Consider the following 13,409-nt stretch of genomic DNA (forward strand, 5'->3'; position numbering starts at 1 on the left):
TTTAATTTATATGTATTGATTTATTAATAATTATTAACCTCTGATTGAAAAAAAAGAAAAAAATTCAAAAGTTATTAGTGAAATAAAATTTTAGTAATTTTCATGTTAATTCAAAAATTTTTACAGAAGTTAATAATTATTAATAAATAAATCACTATATTTAAATTTAAAAAAAAGTTAAAAAAATATATATGTATGAAGTCATACAGTTGTAAAAAAATATGATGCAATGTGGTGTCCACCATAATGCAATTGTGTAACTGAACACTTTATTAAAGAATGGAGGATCGTATCTCACTTTCAAATAAAATAAGTTTAAATGAAGTGCAGCAAAAAATGTGTATATGTAATTTAATAGGAGTGCAAGGAAGTCATATAGTGTGTCCACATCACATTTTTTTAACTGTCGTCATCACATATTTACGTCATTATTAATTTCATTTATTTGTTAATTAGAATTAATTAATTAATTACTACATCTGTTTGTTATTATGTGTTTACTGATCAAGGTTTTTAAACGCTTTCCCTTTTCTCTTTTCAAATAAATCCTAGGTCAGTTCCTTTTTTTATCCATGTAATACTACGCATACCCATTCCAGACAGGATCTATAGAAAATGTTTAGTTCTGAATGAAACATTCTGTTTACCTGTATATTATTACCGTAATAGTTCAAAAGGACGATATTGATAACAAATCGTATCATATAGATAGCAATTGATTTAAATTTTTTTATATATGTTTATTATTTTATTTTCCTAAATATAATTTCTAATAATTTGAAATGAGATAATTCGGTTTTAGCTAATTCCAGGGACTCACGCGCTAAAAGTTAACGTTTAGTAAAACCACGCGCAACGTTTTATACTTCTTGTTGAGAATTAGTGATTTTTATTAAATTTATAAAAGATTAAAATATATATTAATGTAGAATACCAAACATATCAAATGCATTCGGGCTCAAATGAACTTAAATAATGATCAAAGATTAATAAACACTAGTAGTACTAGGAATTATATCTGGTGAACAGTAACATTATATGAATATATTTCTTAGATACACATACGTCTTGTTTTTAAAAACATTGACTCGTGAATATTTATCACATACACACCAGAAAATGTTTAAGATTAATTTTGTTTGGTATACCCGTATTATAGTAAAATGTTTATAGCGTGGTTACACAAGGCCATACATAACTTTTCGTGAAGCGACCGTGCAACTATTGTACACTAAAGCTGAATTTACACATGTAGTACTGTGTGCGAATTGTACCTCTACTGTATCGTGACTGTTTCAAATGAAAAATGATCTAAACCATTTGAAATCCTTAGATAGGCTGTTTTCAATTTACACACGTAGGACTGTGCGTATACCGTGCTTAGACCGTACGCTCTTCGACTGTTTCGAAGAGGATTCATCAAGGTCATGACAGTCCGACGATTAATAATTTTTCATGTCAGATTTGTAAGATTTTCGTTGAACTAGGGTCTCTTCTTATCGCATTAACTTACCGTGGAACCTTTCCTGTTCCTTCAAAATAATCACTGAATTTTCTACGAACTTCCATCGCTTCTGTGGTATGACGGCCTCAGATGTTTGGAATGGAGGTAGGTCAGATTCGGAATCCTCAAACGAAAATTCAAAATTGTATTCGTAAAGGAAATTATATAGAACACAAGCAACGAGTGTAACTTTTTCCCCGTTTTCAGGCATCATCTGAAAACGCCCCTAGAATACTTGGAATCTTTGCTTCGGTTGGCCAAAAGCATTTTCTGAGGTACGCCGGGCTCTTGATAGACGATTATTAAATATTTTTTGATTTTCATTATTCTGCGAAGAAGATTTTGGGTAGAATCGCAGTAAATATTTCTTAAGAGGGAAACCTTCGTCTCCCACCAGGACAAAAGGCAATGGATCTGAAGTTCCTGGTAGTGGTTTTAGTGAAGTTATATACAGCGTCTCAAATGCTGAACTACATTCGACGTTTTCATAATACTGCCATCACTAGATTTCCCGTACCCTCCTACATCAAACTTGTAATTCACATCAACTATAGCCAACATCACTATTAAAAATGAACCTTTGAAATTAAAATACAGTGAACTTCTATTTGGAGGTGCTTGTATCATCAATTGCACCGATGAAATTTGGGAATGGCCAAAAATAGTTAAATTCTTCTGAAATTTTCTTTATAAATTAGGAACCAAATAGGTTTTTCTCTTTTTTGTTTTCTTCCGTTGTTCTTCTTATACGTTCTCATATAAGCACCAGACAATAATTACGTCCTCTTGGTCATGATCCATGACACTTCGTTTCCGTCTACGAACGAGAGAGTACCATGCGCAAAAAGAAAATCAAGATGGAAGGAATATGTGCACATGGTTTCAACAAGTAATCGGAGTTCCTACGAGCACAGTACTATATGTGTAAATTGAGACGCTCGAAGACAAATACGGCACGGTTGCGGTACAGTATTACATGCGTAAATCCACCTTAAGTGAGCTGAAGGTTTGCCCCTGTCTTTGTCAGCCGAAATGTTGGTTGCACGGGTGAGCGGGGTTTGTTGTACTATCTAACCAGATGACATCATCCGATTACTAATAACGTGACACGTTTGTATGTAAAATGCAGACACAACAATAGACTAATACAAAATAATGATTAGTAACTAATTACAGCAATTGGCGAGGGGCAAAATTTCAGCTCACTTATTGTATAATTAATACATGCATAAAATAGATCTTGGTTTTCAAATCTAATTTTACAAATGAAAATTACATAATATCTTTTAAATGAGATGATGCTATGAAAGGTATTTTAAAACTATTTCTGGAATAGTGTAGATTTCGGGCATTCACGAACTACTCACTCGTTTATCCCTTTTTAACCTCCTGCTGGATGAACTTGAAGATAAAAATACGAATAGCATACCAAACCTATCATAGTTATTAACTAGTTATTGTTGAAAAATATTTATAAATTTATAAACCATAAAAAATTATTGACGCAGTTTTAAGGGAAAACTGTGGATAAATTAACCACGAGGTTAACTATATACGTAACAACATATACTACGAATGGAGGAAGAATTAGTCGTCTTTGTCAAAACGTCCTAATGAAACAATAGGTTTAATTTACTAAGCATTTGGCACCGCTGGTATTAATGCAATTGTATAAATTAAATTTCCACTTACCAACAATTTAAAAAGTGTAAATCCTACCACTTTCGGAGCTGTTATAAACAACGACTATTATAATAATATATTATATAATAAATATTATAAGATATTTGCGACTATTATATACATCGACTATTAAGTCGGAAACATCTTACAAACATGACGTTGCTGTCTTATTAACATACGAATTAATTTCATTCTTGACGACCGACTATTATAAACATAACGGTTTCATTTTAAAAACGATTATTGATTTGAATTTAAATTAACATCCTGGAAATCTCTGAAGATGAAGTAACAGCTCCGAAAGTACTAGGATTTACACTTTTTAAATTGTTGGTAAGTGGAAATTTAGTTTAAACATACGAAACAATAAGTATTTTGCTGAATTCACAATTTAAAACCTCCATAAGTGAAAATTATTGACCTGTTATTAGACCAGATAAAAATTGAATAGTATTTTCCTGAAGAAGTAATTTACCGGCTTTATGAAATTCGGATAAAATTTATTCAAATTGTACGTTTGATTACTGTTTGACATTTTTTACGTTGTTATTTATTTTACATATATTTGTAAATGGCCATTATGTGCTCTTAGATTTTTGCATCTTACCAGATAAACTTGCAAAATCTACTAAAATATATTTCAACTATTAAACAACATTTAAGGGTTTAAATTTAAATTTTGAGCTAAATACTAAATATGTATAATTGATTTCGAAAAAAGTATTCACAACTCATAATTATCAGTTTGCCATGAGGTGCGATTAATTGGTTGTTGTTTTCAACTTAGCCAGAGTTGGTGTAGAAATATTCAGGAGCTAAGTTTAAAAACAGAGTATAAAACTGCTAAACGTGAAGCGAGGAAATGATTAAACTATGTACCCTCTGAAGTATCTGATTGTATTATTTTCAATTTAGTTAGTGAAGAATTACAAGATGAAAGATTAAAACGATATTTAGATTATATGGCTGATACATACATATCGGAAAATGCAGTTTTCCATCAACGATACGGGCCAGTTTCACAACTAAATTAGACCAGTGAACTCCTGCTGTAGTTACTTACAATTTAATGGAAGGTTTTACAAAGCGACCCGTATTTAAATAATTTTGAAAATATTCTTTTAGAAATCTAAACAGATACTTATATCAAATTGAAAACTATAAAGTAACCCGTTAGAATTAAGAATCTTATAGTCAGACATCGAAATAATTTCTTAAAAACAAAATAAGTAAATATTTTGAAACGGGAAGATTGTAGTATGGAAAATGTTTAGGGTAGTTTAATAAACAATATTTTAAAAATATATCTTAAATTTGAATCGTAAATTTTATAAATAAAATTAGTGATACAATTATAAACGGATATTACTTAAGGTTAGCGCACTGCCAAACTCTAGAGGGGAACCATTTTGAACATTTCTTGTAGAATGGTGTGCTTTCAAAATTATTGTATTAACTAATTTAAGACCGAAATATTTAACTAAATTTTAAAATTAAATACTGAAATTAAAGTAAATAATATCGATTGACGTAGCCATTTAATTTGTAGTAGCGTTGCAAATTATTAGATATTATGAATTATTATTATTATTGTGAAGGCTGTTATTAGTATTTGGACTATTAATTCCAACATTAACTGTTAAACATTTGTTACTGTATGTAATTCCGAAGGTAATATGAAGTAAAAAAGTTACTATGGGGGGTTTTACCTCGTTATATTATTACTCGATTTCCCGTTTTTGGAACTTTGATTGTATCTAACTTTAAGATTAAGGAATTAATCGTGAAATAGTTTTCGCTCTTGTTTTTCTCGTAAAAAATTATATTAAAATCATGTATCACATATCCACCTACTTATTTTAAAAATGAAAGTTCGATTCAATAAGGCGGATCCATGATTGCAGACAAAACTTTCAAACCCACCATAAAGTAGTAATTTTGTAACTATGTAAATCTGCAGTTGTTTCAACTTCCTAGTATATCCCAATTTTGAAATATGAAGCCATCAGTCACTTTATATATTATTAATTGAAATTGTAAATAAAAAAATATTGATGCAAAGTTAGTTAAAGTATTTGTTAATGGATAAATTTGAACAAATGAAATGTGATAAAAGGTAATTGGAGTGAAATAATAAAAGAGTTCGCTTAAAAATCGTTCGCAAAAGATAAAATTTAAAAATAGGTGTGCATTTCAATAAACATTATCAGAGCTTATAAAGGAATTATCGTTAAAAAAAATCACGTGAAAAAACTATATTTACGATGCAAAACAATAAAAATTATTGCATTTATAAATTTTAAATATATGTTAACTGCAAATAATGTAATGTCAACGATGTTGACCTACTTAGTGAAATATTCGTCATTCAGCAGGAAGATTCTGATTTGGAATCATGGTAGGGTTAAATTTTTTTCATACGCTACAAAATATTCTGTATCATATTTTCATGGACTTGAGTTTATTTGGTGAATAGTTCACCAAACAAAAAACCAAACTGTAAGCAATAGGTAGGTTAGATTAAAATATATTTTTTCTACGGCTGTATTATAACGTTTGAATTACGCGGCTCGAATCTGTATCATAATGAGGGTCATTATGAAACAGATTTCATTATGATTCAGGCGTTCAACCAACCAAAAGCCTATACATTTCAACTGTTGACCAATCAGAAGTGGGTATTGTTTAATGTATCGGTTCTTTTTTATTTTTATTTTAATTCGATTTAGTAGTTGGCAAGCAGTTTTAGATTGAGTAGGTTCCGGGTTCGAATCTCGGTCAGGCATGACATTTTTACGCTACAAAATTGTCATTTCATCTTATCCTCTGAAGCAATACCTAACTGTGGTCCCAGAGGAAAAAAAGTAATTGGCAAGCAGAATTTAATTTGAAAGTACATCAGTAGGTAGCTAAGTTTCTATATTACACTGTTTATCCTTTTGTTAATTATTCTGGATTCTAAAAAAAATGTCTTTAGCACCGATAATATTAAAGAAAAGGCAGACCTTATAACATTCAGTTGCCACAGAAATGTATTGTTTTTAAAAATATGTTTAAAGATATATTCCGTAAACTATGTATTCTATCATTGATTTAAATCCAACAGTCTCAGTATTTTCTCAGCTGTAGGAAAAATGCGGTATGTAACTCTCTATATTGGCCACTAATGTATTCTTGCGAAGCTGAAGCACTCGTGCAACAGTAGCTATCGTTAGAGCCTCGCTGCATAATTGAATTTTATATTATTACTTAAGCTGACAGTCCAAATGGGAGTAAAAGTAGTATAGACTATTGTCGTTTAATTATTTGCTTTTAGCTTGCACTATTTAAGGCGAAATTATTTTAGTTTTTATTTCATTTTACAAAATATGAGTAACATTTTTTGTGGATTTTCAGTTTTATTTTTATTTACATTTAGTTTTATTAATTATTAACGATTATTTATCAAACGAAATGCCAATTTAGTTTTTTATTCTATCTTTTTATCAATTACTTTCGTTATTTATCAATATAAAATTATTCATTGTCAGATTTTTAACTTTAGTTTCACGGTATATTACAGTGATTTATTTAACATATACTTGTGTACTTGTTTCAATGTAAATCTTTTATGAGAATTTATTTTTGAAGTAAATAATTAAAGATGTCCAAATCATCTTAGGGATTACTCTGACAGTTTCGTTGAAAATTATATACCGATACTTTTATATGCCTATTTACTGGAAATTATAACAGAATGCTCACCAAAAAAAAAGAAGAATTAATTTGACTTTCAAATATCAGCTTACGAGTCTTTAAAATTGCGAAGAAAAATACAAATAACCGTTAGGCTAATAAGATTCGATAGGATAGTTAGGGGTACGGCTTGAGTTATCTCCTACTGTGGGCGTTACCCCCCCTCCTGGCAGTTTACTACACTCCAATTAGAGAAAAAAAAAATTGCGACCTTTTTTTTTTTAATTATCGTTTTTTACGAATGTTTCTTTTAAATTACATAGAAATTATAAGTACGTTTTAATAAACAACAAACCAATAATGGATGGCTGGACACACACACAAACGCAAATTTATGCATGAATAATTAGATAAATATTAAAAAAGGAGTCATATACGATGAAATTATACAAAATTTTAAGGTTAATAGCAAATTACTAAGGAAAATTATGCTGAATACCTAATTTCTAAGTCAACTGTAAATGTGTTTGTTAAACTGATTAATTTATCATTATTTATTAGTTTTATTTTATTTGATATGATAAACAGATATAGAAAATAATACAATAGGAACAATTCTTGTTATATTCTACGCAAAATATAGTGTTGACTTGTTCGGTCGCGTCCTAGCACGACAAGTAAATAATTATTTATTTGATTTTGAAAATATTTATTTAATATATTGTCTTTGTATTTATATTTTATTAACGTAGCCATAATTAGTTGATAGAATTATAAAATAATTAATAATAAAGATAAACTCAACTTTTTTACAAAAAATGGAAAACAAAATCGTGCGCTTAAGGTTTCATACCATCATCAAGATTATATGTAAAAAATAAATTGAAAACATGTTGTCAGTCATATGTTTATTTGCTTATTTTAGAGAATATTTAACAAATAAAAATTATTTTTAGTCCTGATGATGGGATTTAGTCGAAAGCGCTCGAGTTTGTAAAAAAGATTTGTTAGTAAGAGGTTATTGATTTTATTTTAATATTATTTTTTTCACTGTAAGATTTTAATTGATGATTCAATGAGTATAGAATCTTACCCATAACCCTAACATAAAAAAGTAATAAATATTATGACATTTTATTTTCTTTATTATATAGTCACCACAAATTACTGCAACAGAGTGAAAGAATTGGTTATTTAAAGATTAAATCCACAATATATTTCTCAGACCAATATGGCCCCTGTAGCGAAATAAATAGTAATTTCATTAGCAATCTGCTTTCATGAATGTGTCAGACGTGTCCCAAACATCATCTAATTCTGCTAACTTTAATACGTATAATAATTTCCGGTTATTTTTTTAAATCATAGAACAATTATCGGTTAAATCTTATTTTATATAATTTTCTTTAAATGGTCAATAATTTGTCCCATTTTTTATTTTTGAAAGGACAAGACTATTTTTTGTTAATTCTTTTGGAACATATTACATATTACATGATATGGCATTCTTTATAAATACCATACACTAAACAGATCATATCACATTCTTTATTTTTTGTTCTATGAGTTGGTAATAATGAATTCAAGATTTCTGTAGGTAAAATAGGCTTTGTTGTTTAGATTTTTGTATTTGAGTAAATTAGGATTTTGTAAAAATAATATAATCTTCAATTTACTTTTCAAAATGATGTGGCATCTTTTCACACATCATTTTATTTAATTAATTTTATTCATTAGAATCATCATCATTTCAGTCGTTATTAAGGATGAAGAGATGAAGGCCTCTTCAGCTCGTTTCCAACTAATACGGTCTTCTCCCAATTCGACCCAATATAACGAGTTGCCCCACTGATTAATCATTTTTTTAAATTATAATACTATTAACTCAACGAGCCTTTGGTCTTTTTCAGGGGTGTTTAACTTCTAGTGGTATCCTATCAAGTGCTATTTAGTTTATCTGCTATCAGTTCTTCTTGCTACGTGGCCTGCCCACCGCCATTTAAATTCTTTAACTTTCATGGTGATATCATACTGATCCATGTTCACTGATCCATTTACAGGTCATCCTATCCCGTCTGGTAACTCCAAGCATATAACGTTCCATTCTTCTTTGTGTTACCCGCAGCTTCTGTAATGATTGAACGGTTAGTGTCGAAGCCCTTTTGCTTCTATAGGTAAGAACTGGCAGGATGCATTGATCGAAAACTTTGTTTTTAAGGCAAAAACTTAAGAAAGAAAACCTTTTTTTCTTAAAAACGATGTTTACTCTCCCGAATGCCTGTTATCCAAGCTTAACTCGTCGTCCAACTTCTTTAATTGTATCATCTTTAGTTGACTTCCGTTGGCCAACATATACGTAATCTTCTTGTTCGAGTTCTTCTCCAGAGTCAAAAATCATTATTTTTTCGGCAAATCTGTTGAACATGACTCTTTTTAATGTTCATCCTTAGACCATTTGGTTCGCCAGCCACCTGCAGCTCCTGTATGTATCTTTGTGGTTCTTCTGGTTCTTGTGGGAAGAGAATTACATCATCTGCGAATCTCAGGTGTTTTAGATATACGTCATTTGTTGGTATGCCGTCTTCTTCCTATCCAGCTTTCTAAATACTTCGTCGAGGCAGGCTGAGAAGAGCATAGATGATAGAGTGTTGCCTTGTCTTACACCTTTTTGTTAATTTATCTAGAGATAAATGATTATGTTCATCGACAAAGATGGCTTTAGGTTCTTCGTATATCGATTGCAGCAAGTTTTTGTAGACTGTGTTTACACCCTGGTTATGTATACAATTATTATGGCTTGCTTTGTTACTGAATCAAATTCCTTTTCGTAATCGGTTAAAACCATAAATAGGGGTACAGATATACTCGTTTTGTCTATGACTTACAGCTTAATCTATAAGGTAAAGACGTAATATTTTTCTTAAAAATTATCAAATTATCTGCTAATTTTACACTAATTTTTATTTTTATTATTATTAGTATGTATTTCTTTCTTAAGTATCCTGAAGTTTACATTTAAATTTCATGAAAATGGTTAAGTTAATTAAAATTTTAATATTATAGTTTAAGTTCACTGATGAATTATCAGTTATTTTTATATTTTCAAATACTTATTCAAAATTATAATTAAATAATCATATTTTCAAGGGATATAAAAAATGAGGAAATTCTCAATTGAACATATATATATTTTTTAATATATAAATATATGTATTCAAAATTTACGATCTAATCCACCCGATTTTCATTTTTATTTATTTTTTAATAAAAAAGGTTCCTCTTATGGTTCTTCCAAATAATTTTACTGGAGTATTTTAAACAAAACTTTCATGGTCAAGTAGACAATCTGAAGATTTTTTTGTCATAATCATTGCTTAGTGTTGGATTGTTACAGCGAAATAATATATTCATTCGAAATAATACATTCATAAATTGAAAGTTAAAGATAGTCTGGTAGTTACAGTAGAAATTACGAGGAATTTCTAAACGATTTACTTGGTACTCGCTTACTGGGTATTCCACAAGAAAAGGTCGCTATTTCGGGAATTAATTTTAAAGGACATAGCACCAGAAAAGTTTTATTCTTGAGTTATGGCTACCAAAAGCTTTCATTCTGATTTCAACTTCCTGGTTAATTTATATGCAGGAATAAAATTTGTTGGACGTTATTTGTGATAAAAAATTAATTATACTTTTATGTTATCTGACCTGAAAATTATTATTTTTTAAATGGTTCTCAGATTTTATCTAATAATCTTCTGATTAAAATCACATAAAAATTTTAAAAAAATACGTAAAAAACACGATTTTATTTAGGTTTAACGTAAAATAATTTCGTTAGATTGCCAGTTAACAAATAAAATTTTTTTAGAGATTTTATAAACAAGGTAAAAAAAGAAAATAATACATGTAATCTATTTCCGAGAGTTTAACCTAACATTTGGTAGTAACTGTGTACCTTTTTCTTTCCATCAGGAACTATGTTTCTAGACTTTCATGTTTCAAACGGCAAATTTTTTAATACAAGCAGCGTTTTAAATTTTAAATAGGCCGTAAGTTTTTCTCTTTGTTTGTTCTTGCACCACGCGATAACCAACTGATCTATTGCTTTCGAATTTTCAAAAACATTCGTCTTATCCCAGGGATGGTTTAAAATCATATACCCCTTGGAGATGAAATTGTGAATTAAAGATTTTCATTAAAGAAAAAAAAAGGATTAATCCTTTTACTTCATTATTAAATTTTTGTCACCATGACAACAGAAAGAAGTTGTAAATTTCTCGTCGTCCGAGATGTGTATACTTTAGTTACAATTACTATACTGTCTTTTGTAATTAAGTTTTCTTTTTCAGGTTTCTATAAATCTGAATACTATAATTATTATTTATCGGTTTTATTCTCACAACCATGAGGGTAACGAACACTGCGGGAATCCAGGCTAGATCGTTGGGCGAGCGAGGCGAGCACCGACCAGCTAGTTCAGACTAAAAAAAATGTAAATAAAATAAATATGAAAAAAAAATCCCTTTTGGCATGTCGGAAGGCGGAGGTAGATTTCACCAGTGCTAACTAGGGGATAAAAAAGATTTCCTCCTTAAAGTTAAGAAAAATTTCAAATTTACTCAATACGACAATGGTTGCGTGTGAAAAAAGTTTCACATGTTTAGCATACGACAAACTCCATCTTCTTACAATTCCAGCAATATTTTGGTCATCCCATGCCGTAAGGGTTGGTCATGTCAAAAATTGTTGCAGACAAAAGTTTTAAAGGACTAAAGAACACTTTAAACCGATTCGATACTGTGCCTATTAAGGGAGGTATGATCTTTTTTTGTCTTTAAAACCCCATTTCTCCACTCCTTGGGCCAGTGATTGGTGACATCAAAAACCTTTAATTACGTACGTTTTAGGCCCTCATTCAAAGAACAGTAGGAATTTTTAACGAATTCGATATTTTACTTAATAAGAAAGTTATAGCGATATTTTGTTTTTTAGAAAAAGCCCCCCCCCCCCTTTTCCATCCCCATGGTCCGATTTTACGGTTAACGAACCAGACCGAGATTTTGGAACGAGTTATTTTTAAGGAAGAATTTGAAAGTGATTGGCGCAAAATTACGGCAGTTATCGTGTCCACAAAAAAGTGAAATATATACACATATATGTATATATAAACTTCCGAGCTGACGGTGGTTTTTGGACCTGGGAGATGTAAAACGCAAACATATGACGAAATTTTCCGGAAGTCGAATCATGGTATCATTACAATAGATAGCTTTTTTATGTAATTGACCTTTAATGTAACTTAACTTAATGTAATTTAACACTTAAATTTTACTTTATTCTATGATACGTAACAGACGTAGAACTAAAAATAAAATCTGATTTTTTTTCAAAATCGTATTGTACAATTTTAAAAAAAAATTTCGATCGTTTTTTAAATTTCGACATTTTGAAGTTAGAGCCAAATTAAAAGTTTGTTATTGGAAGGTGTTAATTGTTTAACTTGGTACCTACTTCAAGTTTTTAAAATTTTTAGAATAACTTAAAAATATTACTTTTAATCGATTTCAAAAATAAGAAGATAGATTCGACTCATTTATCTTTTTTTTTTTCAAATGTTTCAAATCGTGTATATGTTAAAATATTTATTTATAGCACTCTTAACCACATGGACCGATTGTGATGGGTTTTTTAGATTTTGAATAGAAAATCTTTCCAGTGATAGCGTTACATGTTTCTTCTGTGTAATTTAAGTGAAATTAAAAAATTACATATATCATGTAGAAGACTTTCATTTTTTTTATTGTCATTGCTTAGTATTGGATTATTATTACGTAGGTTCTATATGAAATCGATTTTGAAAGTATATAAAATTATTCAGATTAACACACTAATTTCATTCAACTGATTATCGGTTGTTAATATTGCTAACTTATAAAATAAAAAATTTCCCAATTTATTTTTTCAAAGCTGTAAATAATGAATTTTGATTTTTTATATTTTTAATATAACTCATTGAATTAAAATATTGTTATTTTATTTATTTTTAATAATTGATTTTATTTCTAGATATTTTCCAATATTGAAAAGATTTTTAAGTTTAAAATTACAATACAATTATTTTTTGCTACATTTCATCTATTTTGTTTTTAATAAAAAACAAATTTCTTACTCTTCTACGTGTTAGTTGACGTTACTTGCATAAATTTTCTGAAAATTAATTCTCAAAAAAACTTTTGAAAATTTTTATTCGTTTACTGGCAATTTAACAAAGTTATTTTATGTCAAAGCTAAAAAATTGTTTTGTGACACAAGTTTCCAAAAAACTATATATATAGTTAGTTATAACTGTATATGACTATTTATCTATAACTATAGTATAGTATATGTATATATATATATATATATATATATATATATATATACAGTTTTAACTATATACATAGTTATGGAACTTATTTTATTCAGTTTTTCCGATCAAGTACCATATGAAACAATCAAATTTACTCCTTAAATATTTATTAAAATTTCAGTGTGGCTTCATTTT

Source organism: Lycorma delicatula, chromosome 4 (assembly GCF_047948215.1).
Source record: "Lycorma delicatula isolate Av1 chromosome 4, ASM4794821v1, whole genome shotgun sequence".
Taxonomy (NCBI): domain Eukaryota; kingdom Metazoa; phylum Arthropoda; class Insecta; order Hemiptera; family Fulgoridae; genus Lycorma; species Lycorma delicatula.